The following is a 23,002-nucleotide window of genomic DNA, read 5'->3' as shown; positions in this document are numbered from 1 at the left end:
AGCATGGCACAAAGGAGTGCAGCAATTAAATGCATATTATTGGCAGCATCTCTTATTTATCTTGTTATAACATTTTTTAATCATATACTTTTTATTTTTATGCAAAAAAGTTCTAAATGGTAAATATCTTTTTTAACTTAATAGATTAAAAAAAAAACATTGTTACAGCTGGAACAATCCAAGCAACTTTTAAATGCGTTTTTCTGCACATCTTGTTACATCTGGATAACAGACTGCAACCTGCAAAGAAAAAAAAAGAAAGCAAAAAAAGAGCCTCAGTAGTACCAGCAGAGTGCATCACTGAGTCTGTGAGGAGTTCAATAGCAACCCATTCCACTTGTTTTCTGTTTGTATACACTTACAGTGACTGTTTATGATCCATCTATGAACAGTTCTGGCTGCATGCGTGTAAATATGAACATATGTATAATAAGTATCTGCCCCCCTGTTCTTATACCTGTGTATTAACACCTGTCTGGTATGTGACAGATGTATGAGCAGAGCAGTTGTGTGTAATGGTGATGTGTGCTGCTGCTTACAAGTAGCACTAGTGGCAATATGGAGGAGTTGCCATGGTTCATCTCTCCATCTCTCCCCAGTGGAGGATGGGTTAAGTTCTCAGGGATTTCCACCAGTGAAGACTCTGCAGCAGCCGGACCATCTGCCTGCAGCCCTCCCTCTCTCCATCGCTCCCTCCCTCCTCTAGACGCACACACACACACACACATCATTGAAAAGTGATAGCAATTATTAGCAGTGAAGCTGTAAGCTATATTAATAGTAAAGGAATAGATATACATTAATCGTAAAGGAACAGGTATAGATACTGATAGATAAGTTAATTAACGTTCCGCTGTTTTCTAAATTCGTTAGCCTGTTATCAGGCAGGATCTGCGGATCTGCTCTTATTTGGTTATGTCTATCATTATATATGTCTAATTTAAAATGGAAGCAAAAAACATGATGGAGCATGCTGTTATTGGAAACTAATCAATGATAACTCCAAAGTTTATTATTTTCCAATAACAGCATATCCTGAAGGGTTTTAATCTTCTTATTTATACCAAAGCAATTTGCATTATATTTATAATTAATTACAGAATGACAAATACTTTTTTTTATCTGTTTATAGTTACATTTAATGTTGCGGAATGTCTGCAAAGCAACTTCCTATTATCATTTACATTATAACTACTATAAACACTCATTTCCTCACCAGACTCTCTTTTTTTCTCTCTTGAAGTGAATAAACCAAAAAAATGCAGCTTGTCATGATACAGAGGATCCACAAAGCACAAAATCCTCTGTCCTGAACACTTTCCCATGTTGGAAAACTCAAAGTTACCTTTTTCCCTCTGATTGTTAGAAAGTGCAGACACTGAAGACTCCTTCCATAAACATTAAATAAAGGGAATTACAGAAAACCGAACCATATCAGCAATTACAGGGGTTATTTTTGTTTAAAGAGCATCCACCATACAAGTCCCTGTGTAATGATGATAACATATTAAAACAAGTGCTATAATATAAATAATATTATAATGTAAATATAAAACTTGCAGCTGGAAATGTAATCTACATGTTCTGACCCAGCAGAATGAAGCCTTCAGCCTAAGCTAGCACTGGTGCTGCTGGACACTACCATAAAAGCTCCGGGAGCACACGTGGCTAAAATCCAGCTTTGCCTCCACTCGAAACGTAATGACATTTAAACACTGCAGACTCACATGTTTTGCGAGGCCTGACAAAACAAATCTATTAAGCTCCTAAAACGGTCAGCAATGAGGAAATATGACCTACTGAATTCTTCTTTCACTGCTTTAATGAAGCTTATCTCCTGTCCCTAAACTAATTACAGGTACAAAGAGACACTGGTAGATGAAAGAACCTGTGCTTTGATGGATGGTGTGGGGCTCCACAAATATGATTTCTGCCCTAATTGACAACAGAGGAGTGTGTGCAGCTCTTGGTGGGTTTGTTACCGGGTGTTATGATTGCTATCCATGCAGTTAAACAGGCAGCTGACACATGTTGAACACTAACACACCCATATATTCACACATGCACAAATAGTTAGCGTTAATGTAATTGCTAATGTATATATAGATGTATGCAGCACAGTGTAGTTTCAGCACAAGTGAACATGTTCAAAACTGTGAAACATAAACAGCAGTATATTTGCTCATGAGAACTGTCTCAGAAATATGCACTGTTTAAAGAGTGTGCTTATTACTCACACATCGTTTCTGGAGTTTTAGGAATTTCAACTATGTTCCAGCAATTTCAGCAAGTGAATTAAGCGAGGAAGGTTCCTGTGCTTGGATATCTTTTAGTACCAAAGTACAGAGTTACACTTGTATTACAAGAAATGCAGATTCTTGCAGATTCTAGAGACATTTTTTCTTTACTGAACTACACTGATTTATTTAACATACAATATTCATGCTTATTAACCTTGCATCAGACCCTGCCTCTGCTGTGATAAACATCACACCACTGAGGGATTTTTCTTCATTAAAATGCATATATTAAAAGAACGTTCACTGATTGGTTAACATAGAATTCTGGGTAATCTATTAGAGTCAGGATTTGTCCTTCTGAGTGTCATATCCAAAGAAAATTAGCATCATTTTGAAGAGAAGTATGGCAGCAGTAACAAAAAGGACCTTCCAATACTTCAGTACACATATCTTTACATGTCAGTGCTCACATTTGATGATATCAAAATAAGCTTTAGAGGTTGAAATTATATTTTTGAACAATATTTTTTATAATTTTATAAACATGAAGACAGGATTTTTTAGAAACTAAGTGTCCAACAATTTGAACTGATGTTGGTTACTGTAAACACATATCTATGGAGATACAGTGTTAGCATTTCTATTACATTGTAAAGACAGTGTTTTTTTTTTATGATATTCAAAATCACACAAGACAAATGTTTGAATTTTTCAGTTTACTGCATTAATGTCTTAGAACTTCTGGCGGGTTTGATATCTGTCTAAAACTGAAAAAGTTGTATGAATAAGAATGAAGATCCACTCATGACCAAGGCAAATTCAGAAATAAGGGCAAAACATTCAATATTTTAATACAATCAGTATTGAAACCTAATCATAGAGTTCAGGCGCAGGGTCTCGGTCTTTGTCTGTCGGATTAGATTAGTCCTCGCAGTAAAGTGCGACCAGACCCTTCCCCCAACCCATATGACCAGATACTCCTAACTTTCTGCTGTCACTGCAACAGGCTGGAGTAGGTAGAAAATAAGGGGACCAATCAGATGAGACTGATGCACCAGGGATGAGCTTAAAAAAAAAAAAAAAACATACAGCTAATGCTTGGAATTTATAAGATGACATCTGGCTTCTTATAGTCTTTATAGTAACATGCATTCATGTACACATTTTTAAGGCTCAGAGTTATTGCAATATTGACAGGGGCAATGAGTTGTAGAGTAAAAATATATATATATATATCTTCAGGGCAAAAAGAAACACTTTGTATGGCATTCACAAGGAATTAGATGGATAATAAAGTTGGTAGCTAGAAGCCAAAAGTAAACTTTATACATCAAAATGTTGTTGTCCTTTATACCTTGAAACGCCGGAGGTGAACAGGAAAACATGTCACGCATAGCCGGAGCCCCTGAACTCTGACCTGAAGGCGGAGTATTCTCAGCCCCCTCTCTTCCCTGATCAGCATACGAAAGCCCCCCCTCCCAGGAAAAAAAAAAAAAAGAAAAAAAAAGAGGATGAAACAGTACATTGTGATAGAAGACCACAACCACAGGTTGCAGTTTTGCAATTTGATGTTTCTTCATAAAACCAACAGTAAGTTATATACATACTGTACATATAGTGACATTCAACTATGATGTTCAACACCATTGCAAGTGAACTTTTTTACTTGACCTATTAAAGTATGAAAGATAATGTTAATGGGCAAAACAAGTCAAAATGCACCTTCAATCCTAAACCCACACACACAAATGATGGTGCTGTAGATTGACATTGTTATTACTATTAATACAACTGCTAAATTACTATGCTTTGCCCTTTTTTCAATCGTTTTCATTTTTATTGTCCTGTTTCATCCTCCATCTTTTAGATTTCTTAGTGTTTGCATTCTCAGTGTTGTCTGTCTCAATGGGATCTTACTTGTTTAAGCATAATAATGCTAACAAGCCTCCAAAGGGGGGTTGGGGGGGGGGGGGGTGTGTGTGTGTGGAGTTGGGCCAAGAAAAAAAGAAAGGAAAAGAAATGCACCAATACATACACTATCCATACATTATCCATCCACACATCATATTTAAAATTCTGATACATAAGAGATAACCAGACATATAAGGCATATCACACAGAGTATGACTTTGTAACCCATCTGAATAGAGAAATCATATTCTTTGAGAATGGTGGTATTCACTGCAGCTGCATACGGCAATCATTCATGCTCATCATGGTCCTCCTGTGCCCAGACCAGAGGCACACATTCGTCTGAGCTTTTGTGTTTGCTCATGAGGAAGGGAGGGGTGAAAGAGTTCAGATCCACCCCTCCCCCCATGCAAAAACCATCAATGTTCACATGTTCACACAACTACATCCATCTGAAGATGAGGCTTTAAAAGGCCACCAGGACCATTAAGGAGTTTTTGGACCCCTCACCTGTATACGTGTATGTTACTCACACTCATATGACAATGAAGAGAGTTTATATGAATATGAGAAATGAGAAATCACCCAAAGACACCAGACAAACAAAAGGCTCTTTGATAGGCAGATGGATAATTGTCCAGATGGATTGATTAATGACTAAGGCTTAGCTGGTATATTGTGCTTGGTGCGTAATGATGGGGGCGAAGTAACGCTGGCGTGGAGTTAAGTGTCAGCGAGGTAAGTGGAGAGCAGAGAGTCAGGTTGCATGCCGTTTCAGACACATGGCCCATACTGGAGCATTGTTTAATGTCAGGGCGAGGAGCACGGCTTCAGCAGCCACAGCCCCAGCTGTCACGTCCTCAGATAATACGCAATAACTGCACTTCAGAGACGGATCAAATTGCTCCTGTAATTCACAGCCCAACCTGAGGAGCCGATGTATTGCAGTACACTGCAGTGCTGAATGTGTATGACTTATAGAGTGTCCATTCAAATAACATGCAAGGATTCTTCAAATTATTCATTCAATAATCTTCAGTAACTGCTTGATCCTGGTCAACGTCGCGATGGAGCTATCCAGGGAATGAGGCGGGAATACATCCTGGATACACGCACATATTCACACACTCATGGGGCAACTAAGAGTCACCAATTCAACAATCAGGATGTTTTTAGGAGTAAACTTATTTATGTTGAAATATTAGACAATTAACCATTTTGTTTGTTCTGTATTTGATTTGGAATAGTTTGGTAGTTAGAAATACTACACTTATCACTTGTTTATCAAACATGATTTCTTATATTCTTTTTTTCACACAGTGCAGTTGAATTCTCGATTCTGATTGGTTAGAAGCTATTGATTAATTTTTACAACAGCAGCTCTGCCAGTAGTTCCAGCTGCAAGGTTTATATTAATGCCCTTGTTCTAATACATTATCGTTTCTGCAGTAACAGCTTACACAGAGACTTGTACAGCAGACGTGCCAAAGAGGTTTTAAAAAACATGAGTTTATTATTTTCATATAACAGGATACTAAAGAATCAAAACTTATTTACATACATAAATGCGTTTGAGTGCAAAAGTTTGCACACCTTTACTTAGAAATGAGATGTTTATTGTGAGTTTGTTCTGGCTTTCTATTATTGTTAAGTAACAAAAAAGTCAAAAAGGTGTATGATAACATTAACAATGAAACAATTAAACAAAATAAAAATGATAGCCTATGCATAACTATTGATGTATTAATTCTGTTTTTTTCATTCATTTTGTAATTATGTTTCTATCAGGTATGGTGTTCACTATTGGTAATGTTGTCTCTCATTACTTTATCTCCTCTCCAGTGAAATCTTCAGTTTTAGGCTGTTGTGAAAGCTACTGAGACTTCCATCCCTTAAATAAGACTCAACAAAGTAAACATGTTGATTGCTTTAAGTCATTACACACCTTATTGATGCAAATTCATACAAATGGACTATAGCAGGTTAATGCGGATGCATAACATTTAAACTTAATAACTTTTTAAGCTAGGCTTGGTTGCCGTAATATGTAAGCTAGGTGTTGTAACAAGTTTTAAATGAAGATTGTATTTAGTTTTGCAACTAAAACAGAGGTGCTTTTTTCCATTCAGCTGTGGCTAGACAAAGACATGGCACAGTGGCATCCAGCCAGATGTGATTGTTTTTGTAGAATTAAGTAGCCTGAAGTTTGTGTGTGTGTGTGTGTGTGTGTGTGTGTATGTGTATGTTGTGTGTGTGTGTGTGTTGGGGGGCAAAATAGACTACACGAAGAATAAACTTCCCGTTTAGAAGTTTCATTCTGAAGCATAAACACTGGACAGGCTGTAAAGTGGGCATGCTTGACGCAGATCTGCAGCTCTCCTCCTCCACCTCCACACTTTCCTGCATCCAGCAGCAGTAGATGAGAACGGGGAGGAACCGACAGCGCTCCAGGTGTCGCACTAACACACACACACACACGCACACACACACACACGCACACAGACACATACACACACACACACACATATAGGCAGGCGCGCGCGCGCACGCACACGCACCCGCACGCACCGCGCGTTTCGCTATCTGTTCGGCCCGAGATCGTCGCGCGAGCTGACTGAAAACATCCCTGTGGGTGGAAGGTCGGAAGGTGGAAGTTGACTTGGTTGGAGTGCGCTTCGCAGTGGCCCTCGGTAGTGCACTGTGCGGAGGGGAGAGCCTGTGAAAGCGGACGCGGCTCGCAGCTCGTCATTTCCACCCGAAGCCCCGGAGTGTCACCTTGCGTCTTGTTGTTCTGCCACACAACTTCATTACGTCATTTGTTTTTGCTCAGAGGTAAGTTTTTTTGCGATCAATTCGCCTATGTGGGCTACTTTAAGAAACATTCAGTGTGCAGATCCCTCAGTGTTGGGTTACTTTGAGTAAATCCCAGAGGGACGCGTTTGGAGGCGTGAGGAACCCTGGCACTGAGCCACTGATGTGAATGCGTTATACTGGGCTCAAGATACACCAAACTCAGCTCATCTGAACGCACTGAGCATCATCTCTGACAGGGTTGAACATGGAGGGATAAAGCATAAAGGCTGCATTGTCGAGGTAGTGCCTGAACCTTCTGCGTTTCCTGATGCGCTATTTTTAGGAAGTTTTTTTTCGCCTTGTCCGTGCGCCTTTAATGATTTGAGATCTTTCAGACGAACCACTGCCTGAGTAGAGTAGTGCAGCCTGTACCTGGTTTCCACACACAATAAATATCCTGTTTCCTTCTGAATCATAGCGCAGTGTGTCAGCTGTTCATGGTTTAACTTGGAGAGTTTTTCACTCATCTCACTGGATCTTTCCCATGGCTGATAAACATCATCTCACACCTTCTGAATAGATTCTGAATACACATTACTAATTAATTATACACACAGGATATTGTCCAGATATATTTCTTTTCTTCTTCAGGAAATCAGATCTGATTGCATTTGATGAATAGACCTACTTAAAGTTGTTCCATCTAGAGCATTGCTTTTTCCTGGACTGGGGGATGGGACTGGTGTAGCCTCTTCTTAAGGACACTTATATTTATTATTTATAGAGAGATAAACCACGGATATACACACCGTTATACACTGTCACCTCTCCTTTCCGTATCCATCATACTGATTTGATTGTGAATATAAATAGTTCGGTTCACAGCATCAAGTGTCTTCTTTTTTTTTCTGTAATAAACCCTTTTGATGCCCAAAGCTGATACAACTGAAGCTACTGTCACGCTGGTCTAATTTCAGGGTGGGGCTTTGGCTCTTTACTTTTTTTTTTTGTTTGTTTGTTCAGTTTTTTTTTCTCTCCAGCTCTCCTTAAGCACTGATGCTTGTCAGTTCACATTTTCTCTTATCAAGGCACCCAAAACAAGATCAGCCTGAGAAACTGAGACTAGTGAGGAATTAGAGGAGCGTCTGAGTGAGAGCTAAAGGGATATACACGACTATTCGCATTTGCATTGGAAAGCTTGGAGAAGAGGAAAACACACACAGGGGAGGATGTTCACACTCCCCCTCCAAAAGAATGCATGTAGGTTATAAGAAACTCAACACAGCCGGGATCTTTTATCTGCGGATAGGCCAGGACACACACACACACACACACACACGTTCAGACACACATTTTTCAACTTTAAGGTTGACATTATGAAACCACAAGCGGATTCATTTTCAGACAAAGAGCTATTGGTTTCTCTTTCTCTTTCTTTTCTATTCATTTGAATATTTGGGTACAAGTTTAACATCAGTGACCCATGTGTTTTTCCGTGACGCAATATATTTCGTGGAAAAAAAAAGAATGAAAAATTCAAAATATAAGAAAAGAACATGGCACTGTGTTAACTGTTACTTTCTTAATTCTTCCTTTGAGGAAGGCGGTTAAGAAAGGTAGGTAGGTTATGTGTGTACAGCTGAGTGTGAAATTTTGCAACGGTTCTGGGTGAAAAAAGGAAACCTTTAAAATACACCTGTAGTTTAGAATTTAGCTACAGAAAAAAAGAATTATAAGAAGTTAAAAAAGTGAAACAGGGGTGTAGCCTGCAACAAGAAAGCAGTATAGGACATCTGGCAGAGTTATAACAGAGTTATAACAGATGCCCAGAAAAAAAAATGGACAAAGACAGGACAACAATATGGCAGAGTTCGAGCAGAAATGGCAGGAAGGGGGTGGGGGAATTCAACTCAGAGGATCTAAAGGCTGCTGAAGATACACAAAGAGGTTGGAGGCAGTTAGAAAGGTAAAAGATGGGCATACAAGCTATTAAAGAATATTTTATATCACAGTCAGAAACTTTTGGACTGATATTTTCTATTCTTTTCCCATCATTAATATCGTAACATACACTATTTCACCATTTCTGTGATGAGGCATGTGATTTGTAGAACCCAACTCCCTAAATATCTTTGTCTTTTTAATTTTCTTGTAGGGGGATGCAAACATTTGCATTCTGTTGAAGGCATACAGGCGCTGCGTTTCTGATGAGAGTAGTCTCTGTCTTCTTAAAATCCAGGAACTAACACATCTGTCACAATAATGTTATAAAGATGATCTATAACATGTGGAAGGCTGTGGTCAAAGTGTACGTGTGTAATAATAGTGACTAAAACTAACCGGTTTAGTTTGGCTGCATGATGATGTGGACTTGCTTGGATCAGGGCTCAGGGGAATATTAGCGTGGTGTCAGCACAACAGCTAATACAGATGAGGGCCCCTGTTTCTAACAGGCATGACTGTTTTAACGGGAACTAAAAGGCAGTTCATTGTCTTCTTATGACTTGCGTATGGTTGAAGTTGATTTTGTAAAGTGTAAATGTGAGTACTTATTGGATACTGGGATGGTTCAATGGTTTACATGTAATTTTGTTCTTAAGATTTTTGCATTTCCATAGCTTTTATAGAAGCCTGTATGTTTTGATCATTTGTAAGAATAGTACCAGCCATACCGCTTTCTAAATTACACCCAGCCACAGCAGTTGGGATATTTGCATGGATGAGCTCTCGAGTTAAACTTCACTTCCCTTTTATTTGCAGCAGCTGCTCACATTTGCACCGACTCCACCAGGCTGTGTTTATATCAGCTAACTGTGTTCTCTTCACCCACCAGGCTAATCAAACAAACTCATGTGTGTTGACTTGGAGAGCTCTGTTGGCATGTTGGATTTCATCTTTGCCTCACAAAGCCCATGACTCGTCTCAGACCTCAGGAAGCACTGCTTTTAATCTGACGCAGAAGCAGTAGCAGGCCTGTGATGATTGGAGAAGTGATTAGACATTAGAAGCATGCAGGGTCAAGCAGTTTGTATGTGATTAATTGTGAAGTTTTAGGAAGTTTAGAGATCTTTAGACCGAAATCAAGGAAGAAGCTGAGGTGTAGATGGGAATGGAAATGCAGTGTTTGTGTTTCTGCATTTAGCAATACCCGAATGGACCAGGATAAACATGATAGTTGTGCAAAATCAAAATCTGGGTCTACTACAGATACTTTAGTGAATAAAGAAAATATCAGCTTGTTCTTCGTACTCTGTGTTTAAAATTAATGCAGGAGTTTAAATTCAGGTCTGGGTTCTGTTTAGTAGTCACTCTGTCAGCCACAGGTTTTTGATTGGTCCAGAAGACTTAAAATTTCATGTATATATGTATATATATGTGTGTGTGTGTGTGTGTGTGTGTGTGTACAAAAAGTAGCTTCATTTCTCTCTGTCCTTTGCTTAAAATTAAAATTCCAGTTCTGTTCCAACATATTCCAAAATTCGAACCTTGAAAACTCACCACATTACAGTAAATCTACATTGTGTAAACCCATGATTCTCAAAGTTGGGTTTTATCCAGCAGTTCTACGTTTTATAAAACTTTGTTACAGTGGTGGAAATTACAGCCTGACATTATCAAAGTTATTATATTTAATAACCGGTTTGACTTGTTACTTGAATTGATTCCAAACCTCAATAACTCACAAACAAGTTGATAAATAATATAAATAATAACTCTCAGAATAAAAAGCCAAAATACACAGATTTAAGACATGTTTAAATAATTAGCCTAATATATGAATAGTTGGATTATGTTTGTAAAATAAATATGCATCTAGGGTTCTGTGGAATTTTTTCTTTCAGTTAAGGATTTTGATTTATCACCTCACATGTTACACAAGGAAAAAAGTATAATATAAGTACAAGTATGATAGAATAATTCTGGTATATAGTAGAGAATAGTGGAGTTCTTATATCATACTTGTATAGCTCAGTCAATAAATAAAGGGCTGGTTGTGTGCAAAAGAAGTTTGAGTGGTTTAAACATCACAGTTAGCAATGCCAGGTTTCTCCTGTACCTTATTGCCCTGTAGGTGTTCTAGTTTCATAGATCATGACTTCACTTAGTTCTTAATCTTTCGTATGATTAGTGCATGACTCTTCCTCTAACCGCTAATTTGTAAAAAAAATTTGGCATTCTTGTGAGGAGACAGTTTGCCAATGTGTCATTGAGAATGGATGCAGTTGTGCTGACTGACCAAAACAAAAGGCACAAGGGTGCCATTGTGAAGATCAGCAGTAGATTACTGGAATTCCTTTTTTTCTCTGCCTGAATAGGCTTTCAGTGCTCCCCATCTGGATGCAGCCAAACAACTTGCACCTTAATATTTTAATGCTATTGTTGTTCTCAAGGAATTTGGGGTTGTTAGGCAATTACTGCCATTAGTGCCAATTCTGACACAGTGCCATAATAAGGCTTTTCAGAGTACTAGTAAGATTACATTTATGAAGTTAGCTGTTTTGAGTTTGAGAAACCACACTGAGAGAGAGAGAGAGAGAGAGAGAGAGAGGGAGTAGGAAGGGAGTGACATGTCAGAAACAGGGGTTCTCTGTTGGGTTGAGAAGCATATGAATAACTTGCCGTGTGATAAAAAGTTGGCTGTAGTTCCTCCAGTCTCATAACACAATGCCAACTGTAATATTGCCTCACCTATTATTCACTGACAAACAAATCCCCAATGTCTTTCGAGAGAAATAAAGACACTACCCAGACTTTAATAATGTTTATGCCCAACATGAAGACAGAACCCCATGTTTGATAGCCAAAACATTGAGCAAGGAGTCGTTGACTGTTTGTTGAGGTTGCAAACACAGTGTGATACATGATCATATCTTCATTTATTTCCCTCAGTGTGTAGTAACGCACTAGCCAGCTATCTCATCATACTATCTGGCTTCCACTTTTTGGTCTGTTCAGTTTCTAAACATGGGAGTGGGTAGCACATTGGAGCCTTTACTTGCCCAATGGGCTCGCTACTATATTTATTTTTTTTGTCCACCTTTTTTCATACCACCACATTCCCATAACAGTTGATCATGATTCAGCAGTGCATTCTGTCAGTCATGCGCTATAAGTTTTACCTGTTTCCTTTCACACAGTAATCGAGTCATGTGTGTTGACTGTTATTCTCTTCCAGTCATTTCAGAGGGGATCTGGCACCACTGCTGAGCATTGTGGACCACGTGTGTCCAACATGTGGCTGCTAATCCTGCTATTAGGGTAATCTGCTCAGGCTGCTGATCAATAGCTAACATGCCCAGGCTCTAGCAGAGCCAATGTATCAGGAGAAATTAGGACTGAGAGAAAGGGGAAAAAAATGATTTAATCATTTGTATTAAGAGCAGTGGAGGGGAAAAGGGGGCTCCTTGAAGATATTAATTTGCTGAGTTAAGATGTCCGGGTTGGACAACAGCAGATGTGTGCTGAAATCAGGTTTTTACTGTTTTGTACATAATGGCTTAGACATTGTGTACGTGTTCATGGACAATAGATTATACAGACGATAAAAATTTGTATACATGGTACTGCAGGACAGCATGACATGGACAAAATTTAATTTCTTATTAATGTTTTTTTTTCCCCTAAAATATAAATATCCAGAAACCAAACAAAATGAAACAAAGGAAACAAAAGAAACAAACAAAAAACACACAAGGTTAAAAATGACTTTAAACAAAGATTTTTGCTGAGTCAGTAGTTTTTTTTTTCTTCCCAAAACAGAACAAAAACAAAAGAAAACAAAACCATGATGGTGAACCCTTGGTGTGACATGTTTACAAGTCAAACTATATTACTTCAAATGAAATTTGCTGGATGATTGCGTTGATTCATCAAAACTGCAACAGAACACTCATAAGAATCACCTGAGAAAGGTCAAAATGTTCACAACATACAATAAACCATTGGGTAAACAGTTAGAAGACATGCTTGCATTAGAGAGCAATTTAAAAAAATAAAACAGAAACTGCAAAAAAAAAAAAAAAAAAAAAGGTCAAAAATCAAAACTTTAAAATCAAATACCAAGTTTGTTTTCATCTATGTTCCTTGTTGTTTACGTGAATTATCTATAAAGTAATAAATGGGCAAATCACAATTTTTTCTGTTTAAAAAGGTTAATTTTTTAAAATTAATTCTTTTTTTTTTTACCAAGCTGAAAGGATCATTTCAGGCTCAAATTTGTATTGGTTAAAATGTTGTTACATCTAAAACTTACATAGCCTATTGCAGACATCTGCAGAACTCAGCATCATAAACAACTAACAGTATACACTATATGGCCAAAAGTATGTGGACACCTGACCATCAAACTCATATGTGCTTGTTGAACATCCCATCATTCCAGATTTAGTCCCTGTAAAGGATTTCCACTAGATTTTGGAGTGTGGTTGTGGGGATTTGCCCATTCAGCAACAAGAGCATTAGTGAGGTCAGGCGCTGTTGTTGGGCGATGAGGCCTGGAGTGCAGTGGGTGTTCCAATTCATCCCAAAGGTATTCAGTAGGGTTGAGGTTATGGTTATGTGCAGATCACTTGAATTCTTCCATACCAACCTTGGGAAACCATGTCTTCATGGACCTTGGTTTGTGCACAGGGGCATAATCATGCTGGAACAGGTTTGGGCTAGGCCGTGTAGTTCCAGTGAAGGAATGCTACAGCATACAAACACATTCTAGACAGTTCTGTGCTTCTAACTGTGTGGCAGTTTGGGGAAGGCCCACATATGGGTGTAAAGCTCACATGGCCACATACTTTTGGCCATATAGTGTACACTGAGTGGCCAATTTATTAAATACATTTACCTTGTACCTATACTCATTGGCCATTTTTATCAGGTTAGTTACTAAACTTTTATACGCCTTGGTATAGTTATGCAAATTTTATCACACTCCCTCTACTCCATCCAACAAGAGAGTGCAGGAGTTTTTGGTTAAATATCTGAAATAAGATCTGTGGTTATCACAGGCTCAAGATATTTTCACGTTTTATTCTATGACATAAAATACATCAGCAGTACCCCACTCGTGATTTTTTAAGCTTTTCCATGTCTTGAAAAAGGCAGTTGCTAACAACTGGCTAAATGGGACTACAGAGGGACATTAAAAGTCATCGTGCTGAACAGGAAAACTCATCTACTACACGTATAAACGAACGGAATTTTCTCCAAAATAACGCAACATGGACACATTCCCAGAAAAGGTGGGGGGCAGATTCAGACAAAAGAGAGCCCAGTGGATCCTTATCAGGGAACATGTTTTTAAAATAAAAATATTGCTTATTTTCTGCAATAATCCAAAAGCCAATGGAAAAATCCTGTTGGCTTTTTGTCAGTGGAACCAGGGTGATGCTAACTTCCGGGTTGGCCTACAAAAATACGAGGTCCTTGCGACACTCTATTGAAGGAGACCAGCTTAAGACCATTGCTGAGCAGATGTTATTTAGGAGGTGGATCTGACACTCACATGCTAGAGTGTGTGGCACTGTCATGAGTGTATCAGGTACAGCAGTGTTGCTGAAGCTTTTTTTTTTAAACATTATATACACTTTATTAGACATAGCTCCTTTGTTGGAACACCTACCCATCAGAATACTGAACACATGGCTGCTTATTCACTGATGAGCACAGAAGACTTAAAAAAGTATCATCAAATTGTACATGAATTACAGCTAATGGGCCCCCAATAAATACATTTTAACTCATAATTAATTATTAAATTTATTACATTTACTCAGCGTTTATAAAAGGCTACACGTAAAACAAGTGAAATGAAAAAAGCTGACCAAGGACTTTCTCTCAAACAACATTAAGATAAGACTTGGACTTTCCAAAATGCACTCTTACAGATCTGATGATATCATTTTACCCTGTAAGTAGTGGGATCCTGGCGTTGGTGTAGCGTTGGCGTGTCTTATTCATGATATTCAGTTTGGCTTTGTTTATTGTATTTAGTAACATGAGGCAAGTCTGGGCATGATTATGGTTTGTGCATTGTCCATAATATAATAGCCTAGTACACAAATCCTGTACCTGATTAGATTAGATTAGATTAGATGCTTCTTATTTACTTTTGCTGCTGCTGTGCATGTGTTGAACTTTCAATTCTGACTGGTCAGAACTGAACACAGCAGCTTTGACAATAGTTCCAGCTGCAAGGCAAATCACAGGTTTATATTAATGCACTCCTTCTAATATGTTGTTTCTACTAACTTGCACAGGGACTTGTATGGCAGACACTTAGCATAATCAGATTAAGAAAGCGTGTAATTGTTGATATGGTGATATACTTGTATTCTGTATTAATGGAAGGAATATTCAGTGTAAGTGCTTTCTAACAGTCAGAGGTAAAACTGTAGATTTTCTTCTATGGAACGTCTTCAGGATGGAGGGCTTTTTTCCATATTAAGTTCAATAAAGAAGAGAAAAGGAGATGTTGGTGAGGGAATGACTGTTTATCAGTTACGTAGTAGAGTTATTACGTAATTGATAAACGGAACCAACTTGTTTTGTGGACGTTCCACAACGTTAAATGCAACTGAAAAACGAATAAAAAGTATGATGTGCCATTTTTTAATAAATAGAAAAAGGGCAAATTGCTGCTGTTTAAAAGAAAAAGCAGTTATTCCACTAGTCTGTTATGAGGAAGTAGCGGTCAATACTAGGGAAGAGTATGCATAAATGTGGCATGATTTGAAGTCAGTGTGCTATTTATATTTATATTTATTCAGTATGTGGAATGTGGTGTTGGGCACTTGCTCAGGAAGGTGACTGGTGGTGGTCTTGGCTCTGTCTGGCTGGCAGCAGAAAGAAAGAGAGGGTACCACAGCAGGTCACACAGCAATGTGTGGACATCTTCCTGTTCAGTGTTCCAAACGAAACAGTTTGCTGGTTGAAATCACACTCAAGCCTTGAGGCTACGTATAAAACACGCACAAACTTACCACACCTGCAAAAAAAAAAAGCATTAATGCTGTTATTAACTGAAGAATATGTGTCTTTCAAATAAGCAAAATAGCACATTTTGTCCATTTTGTATGTTTTCCTTAATGAATATGAAATTTAGTGCAAAATGTACATTGTGGTGACGATGTAAATAGACTCATTTAGCAGCCCTAATGTGATTTACAGCCTTAAATTTACTTCAGGAATGACAGTTGTGTGTGCCAGATAACCACTGCCTAGTCATTTCCATAATGATAAGTAAATAAGTCAAAGATACGGTATTATTTTAATACAGTTACTCATAATCATGTCTCTATATTTCAAAATAGTTAATGCTTCTTGAAATTCTAGTTTAATATTACTGTGGTAAAGTTGGTTTCAGGAAAATATTCGCCACTGACATCTTCGCACCTCCAAATTCAACAGTGAGTCGACAAAAAGGTTTTCTTTTACCATATGAACAGAACACACTCAAGTGCACTTCTTTGTGTTAATATTGCATTTTGAACAGATTTCTACTCATCTCGTGTCTTTAATCAGTTAATCATGTGATCGTCTTTTTATTTTTATCATGTAAATGCTGCTTTTTCAGTCTACTTTATAAATCACTCACAGCACACACATTACCTACACACACAATTGATTAGGCTACATATTAACACTAAGTATACTGTAAGTTTATACATGTTAATATTCAAACACTTCTAGATGATTACACTGGAGGTGCCATGCATTATGCCAAGGGCCAGTTATAAACCATGTTAACTCTGAACTCAGAATTAAAAGTGATGTATAAACATTAATAATGTCCAAGTGAAAATGATTTATGCTTTAATTTTTACTTTTACTTTACTTCTACTTGGAGCTTTCTGTACTTATATTTTACTCTATGTTGCTATGGATTATTGCACATCAAAGATTTGCATTTCTAAAAAAAATTATTAAGCCTATATCTAAGAGCTGCTGCTGTAATCATAAAGATTGTCCTTGTCATCTCAGGACTCTTCTTCACACATTTAGTGTTGTTTTTCTTTACTCTTTTACACCTGTATTCTATAATGATTTAGAATTCCACTGTTCGGTGTCACCTGGAAGAGGATGGGTTCCCTTTGAGTCTCTCAAGGTTTCTTCCTCAGGTCTTATCAGGGAGATTTTCTTGCCACTTGCCACCTCTGGTTTTCTTGTTGGAGCTCTAAATCTACATCCAGATTTCTGCAAACCTGCTTTGTGAGAATGTCAATTGGTAAAATTGCTATTACAAATAAAATTACATTGACAACATCACACTTTACTAAAAACGCTCTTTCCATAAAACATTTCTGACCACACACTGAACATGCTTAGTGCTCTCGCTGTGTCGTGTTCAGCAAACTGAAGGACGTGGATGTGCACTAATTGGAGCCTGGGGATGTCAAGGGCTCGCTCCTTTCAATTATTCAGTTTGGTTTGTCCATGCAAGAAAAAAAAAAACAAAAAACAACATGCTGAAAAAGATGATGATTCATTTCTTTAATTTTGGCTCTAGGTCAATTTAAGTATACATATTATACATATACAAATACAAATGGGTGTATTTTATTTTGAAATGTTATTCCAAAGAAGTGGATCAGTTGAGATTGCACTGGCCTAAACACATTCCTAAATCCTAAAAAATGACCTGGAATATCAACAAATCTGTGTGCTTTAACATCTGGCCCTGTGAGAAAGCATGCACAGTTTATTATTAGCACCAGCTCCAGGGATTTCTCTTGGTAGTCAAAGGAATAAAGTCACCATTCAGAGCCAAATCTTCCATGTCAGCGATGATGGTTTGTGAAATGTAGAATCTCCCTCAAATGCAAATGTCTTAAAAGGTTTATCAAGGATTGTGAAAGAAATCAGATTGAACATGTAAGAGCAAGAGCAGAATTTGTATCTATTTATGCCTTTATCTATATCAACTTTATCTTACATTCAATATACTGCACATTATAGTGAAAGCGCTATTTTTTTTATTAACATGCTGGACGTGGTGGAATCAAAGCACATGCTTGTTTGAGCTCATGGGTTGAATGTAAAGGGCTTTTTGTGTGTCTTTGACGTTAATAGGAGCTCAATTTCACCATCACACTCATTTCCAATTCTCTGAATTAAATGCATCTCTGTTCTGTTCATGCTACTTTCTTAAAATCTCCGGGAGACACAGTACAACTACTGTCCCGCTCCTACTAGTCAGTGCATTCTAGCGTGTTTCATCTCATTTACTGTATGTAAAATGGTGTCCTTGGCCTGGAAAGGAGTATGAGCAGCATTAGTTCACTTCTTTGGCAGGCTGAGATTAAACGGCATAATCCTACTGATTTTGGCAGCAGACGTCCAGCTGGAGTAGCCTCAAATCCCTCAGGGCCTGAAGTGCAGGATCTCTTAAAGGATCTCTTAGATCCGGGAAATGGATGCTGTCTGTATTTCTTTCAACAGCTCCTGCTCAGAAGTCTGAATTTCTCTTTGTCAGTTCTTGATCATTCTGATTTGTCCATTAATCGCTTTTAGTTTGCACAATACGTTCAGTAGTTACTTGGCTCATTTGCTAATCAGTAGGTTTTATTTGTGAGGCATGACGTGGGGGAAAATCCACATGTGCTAATGTTTCTGTTGATTGCCTTCTTTCACAAACTCTCTATATCGCTCTGGGCTGCAGTTTTAAATGGCCAACCTGTTTTTTTTATCATGTGCGGCTCTTGGCAATGTCAAAGGATTAGGTTTCAGTGCGCAAAGAAACTAGTAGTTATGTAAGGAATAAAATTTGACACTGTTACAGAAAAATAACCCACAATGTGGTGGTGTGATACGGCCCAATGCGAATAACCCTGAAGTGAATTATTTTTCTATAATAGCATGACATGAGCATTAATATAAACCTGTGATTTGAATTACAGCTGGAACTACTGTCAGAGCTGCTGTTGTTGTTGTTTTTCTTCTTTCGGTTGCTCCCCTTAGAGGTCACCATAATGGATCATTGGTCTGCATATTTGATTTGGCACAGTTTTTATGCCGGATACCCTTCCTGTCGCAACCCTTGCCAATTTTGTCTGGGCTTGGGACCGGCACTGGGATTGCACTGTCTTATGCAACCCCAGGGATCGGTTCCCTGGCCGGGAATCGAACCCAGGCCATGGCGGTGAGCGTGCCGTGGCCTAACCACTCGTCCTCCAGAGACCGTCTGCCAGTGCTGCTGTTATGGAAAGTTAATCAACACATATTTGCTTGAATGGCTTGTTATTCAGAATTTTTGTAGTCATTACATTTAGTGATGCACCAAAATTTCAGCCACCAGACAACTTTTTGAGTAAAAATGTTTTCCTCTACAGGTTTGCCAGAGCACCTGAAAGCACAGCATCCTGGCTCATATGCAGATTATGTATAACAGATGTAGATTTTTTTATTTGTTTTATTTATTGTCAGAATAACAAAAAAAAAACCACTTTGTTTTCAGTGCCCTGAGTGTCCTGAATTTTGCATTTACATTTACATCATTTGGCAGACACCCTTTTCCAGAATGACTTTGTAGGCTTTGTAGTCAGAAACACATCCTCATGCTAGTACAAATAGGTCAGAGTTTGAGAATTTGATTGAGCTGAAATCCTCTTAAAGAGGAATAACAAAACTTGGTGAACTGGTAGGTTGTCATTTGGAGATAACCTTTTTGGTTTTGTCTTGCATTCTGATGCATCAGCAGTTACATTGAATTAAATTAGTAACATCTAGCACTATAGCACTGTGACTGTGAATAGTGATATGAGAGGATAAAGATCTTGATTTTGCATTCCAAATTTGCTCTAGAATGATCAGAGGCATGCTTTTTACATTTTACGCCTTGTAGTGAGATGTTCAGTAATGTGATTGAACCACTGATATGAACCATAGGCAATGATAGAGCTAACAGAAAAAAGGAAAGAGACTTATAAGTGCCTCTTATTAGCAGCGGAGCTTAGAAATAGAGGACAGGCCTGTGGAACTCTGACAATGCATGAGTGCCTTTATTATTAAAACCAGAAGAGGGCTGAATACAACTTAGAGTTGTGCTTTTATGGGAAAATAATCAATGACAGAGTGGTATGATGCACTCAGCGTGTATATTAATCTGTTTATTATTAGATTAGATTATGTACAGTGTACGTCTTATAAACTCTTGTTAATGAACTGTTACTATAGAAGCTAAAGCATATTATTATTGTATTATTATTGTATTGACCACATTAATATATACATGTGGTTTGAATTACAGCTGGAACTACAGTCAGAGCTCCTGTTACAGAAAATTAATCAACACCTTCTGAACAATCAGCTTTGAGAATTCAACAACACTGTGGTATAAGAGAAGATTATGCTTCTTGTTTATGTATATAAAAAGTACAAACAAGAAGTGCTAAAGATCTTTCTTTTTTTGTCACATGGTAATGAGGTTTTCCCTCACTCTCTCCACATTTGGATTTTCTAGTTCTCTGTATGCAGTGACAAAACCTGTTGTGTCTTTGCTGTTGTATGCATGCTTATAAAAACAATGCCCACTCTTTTTGTGAAAGGCGTGTTATGTATACACAGCTTTAGAAACTGGTGTGTGTTTAGGTCTCCTTCTTCTGCCAGATCAAAATCCAGCCCTATTGTTGCACTCGGCTGCTCACTTCATAAACAGGAAGTCAAAACTCTAACTGAGAGCAGAGATCTCTTAGTGAAATTAGCGCACACGCACACACATACACAAGACAGATGGGTAATGCAGTGAGATGTAATAGAAAGATAGACCCTCTGAACAGGCCCGAAACAGGAACAGAGAGAGAGAGAGAGAGGAGGGGGAAGAGATGGTTTTCATGGTATTATATTACAGTTTCTTACTAGGCTTACTAAAGAAAAAAAACTTAAAACCATTCTTCCTGCAGACACAGCGATGATCTTTCCTGAGCCCAAACCCAAAAACTGGAATGCGCTCCTTTTATCTTTCCATATATCACGTGGATTTTAGGGGAAATCCAAATTCTCAGCAATCACACACTTTCAAAACCTGCCTGAATCATTTCACCAGCCTGAATAGAGGAAATGGCATCTTATTATGATTGGGAGCATTTGTATCATGTCTCTGTTTTCTCTCTAGCTAGCTGCATTGTTCTGCTATGATAAACAGTATTTGTTGTCCAAGAGACGCCACCGTGTGACTCGACATTAATAAATAAACGGAGAGGGAAACAATACAGACAGGGCCGTGAGAATGGCATCTGGCTGCTCTGCCTCCTTGAATGTGATCATGTCTCTTGCCAAGGACTGATATTCTCACAAAGGACGGCAGTCTGGACTGAGGAAGTGTCTCCTGCAAGGTCACTCAGCCATGAAGATAGATGGCAGGTTTGGTACAGTTCATCTTATCAAACCTTTAGGAGAAACTCTTTTCTGGAGTTTTGTACACAGTTACGGATCAGTCTCATCCACGCTGTATTCCCGCCTCGCCACTAGTGTTCCCAGGATGGGCTCTGGATCCACCTTGATTTTGCCCAGGATAAAGATCTGAAGTTGAATGAATGAGTGAGTTCTGTGTTATGACCATAATGTGTGCAGTGTATTTACTATCACCCATGTATATATGGGTCATGTTTAATAATGTAAACAGCTATTATAAGAAACTAAAACAAGACCCTTAGCCTTACTGGATGTGATTTCAGTTTCCTGCCCATGCTACATTGTTCTGTTGCGAGTTGTAAATATAGAAATCAATATGGATGTCGAGCCCAGAGGCCTGGGTAATGAGACTGAATGGGGGTTGGGCAAAGGTTAGCTTTAGATAATGAGAACAATTGGTTTGTGTTTTTGTAGTCTTTACAGAATACTTCATGCTCCTAATATGTTAGGGGTGTAATACAATGCCTCTATTTGTACCTGTATGTGTATCTGTTTAGTGCTTCAAAAATCCATATTTACATTTGTATTTGGATGTAAACCTGAAGTGGTTGTAGTTTAGTTGGTTCTGTTTCCCAAAATATAAACAAACTAGTAGCCTAATTTAAACTTGTCTTTCTTGGTCCCATGAGGTACAAATCTAATGCTCACTCATGCCCACATGAAAGTGTGCAAATATTTGGTTGCCTACCCCAAGATGCCAATCTCAACACACACCTCTAGTATCAACCAGATGCTCCGTGAACCTTAAAAAATATATTATGTGCTAATTCCAAACAGTGTATCTGCATTTGGTTACATCACTATGATATGGACATATAGTAAAGACAAAGACTAAACCACTTAGAAAGAGAGAGAGAGAGAGAGAGAGAGCTGACCTGAGAGAGTGTGTCTGAGCTGACCTTAGCATGATAATCTAATCCATGTTGAGAGGGAGAGCTTTTTTAGAGAGCAAGTTAATACCATCAGATTATAGTCCAGCCCCAAACCAGAGCAAGCCACTGTGCAACAGTTACATTCTGAGACAATGAGGACAGCTAAGACAAAAATGGATAACTTGATAAAAAAAATGTCAGTTTATTGCAGTCTACTTATGTCAAACCAAGGGCTTCTAACAAGCTTACTGAACACGTACACTTTTACCTACTCCTACAGTGAGGATTTAACCAGAACACTTGTGAATATTATCTAACATCTGCAGAGATGAGGGAAAGAGACGTCTCTCTTCTGCAGGAAACGTCTGCGCATATACATGTAGTGGTCAGGGTGGACATATCAGAAAATTATTAGCTAACTCACCAGGCAAATAAAATCTCCAGCATGTGCCCAGTCCTGTGTTTTGGTTGCCCAGAAACTTAACTGACTAGAGTAAAAAGTGGTAGTTAACGAAATGCAGTGTAGTAACGTGGCAAGTTTGCTAGTTAAATGCATTAATACAGACTAATGGAAACAAAAAAAGTTTTATTATTGTTATCCTCTTCTAACAAAGTTTCTAATGTAGCACACTGTGTTTGTGCCCTTGACGAAAAAGTCAGCAAGTCATTGGCTATCTCCACTACAAGCCATGATGTCTTATCCTCGCACCACATGTAAAAGATTTTTATCCGAGTCCAGCTCGTGTCTTTATTTTCTCGCAATATGTTTAACTGCAAGGTAGT

At 38.3% G+C, this 23,002-nt stretch overlaps 1 protein-coding gene across 5 annotated transcripts in view; it reads left to right on the top strand.

Moving 5' to 3' along the window:
• The first annotated feature begins 6,470 nt into the window (after positions 1–6,470).
• Positions 6,471–23,002, top strand: part of znf516 (zinc finger protein 516) — a 46,166-nt gene continuing 29,634 nt past the window's right edge. For 2 of the 5 annotated variants that reach the window (XM_026929595.3, XM_026929598.3), the window contains exon 1: positions 6,614–6,983. The gene's annotated coding sequence lies outside the window, so the exon portion shown is untranslated. The other 3 variants (XM_053228441.1, XM_034298484.2, XM_026929597.3) reach the window with 3 other exon arrangements.

Source organism: Pangasianodon hypophthalmus, chromosome 23 (assembly GCF_027358585.1).
Source record: "Pangasianodon hypophthalmus isolate fPanHyp1 chromosome 23, fPanHyp1.pri, whole genome shotgun sequence".
In the NCBI taxonomy this organism is placed as follows: domain Eukaryota; kingdom Metazoa; phylum Chordata; class Actinopteri; order Siluriformes; family Pangasiidae; genus Pangasianodon; species Pangasianodon hypophthalmus.
The sequence above is the reverse complement of the archived record's forward strand: the minus strand, read 5'-3'. Positions and strand labels throughout refer to the sequence as shown.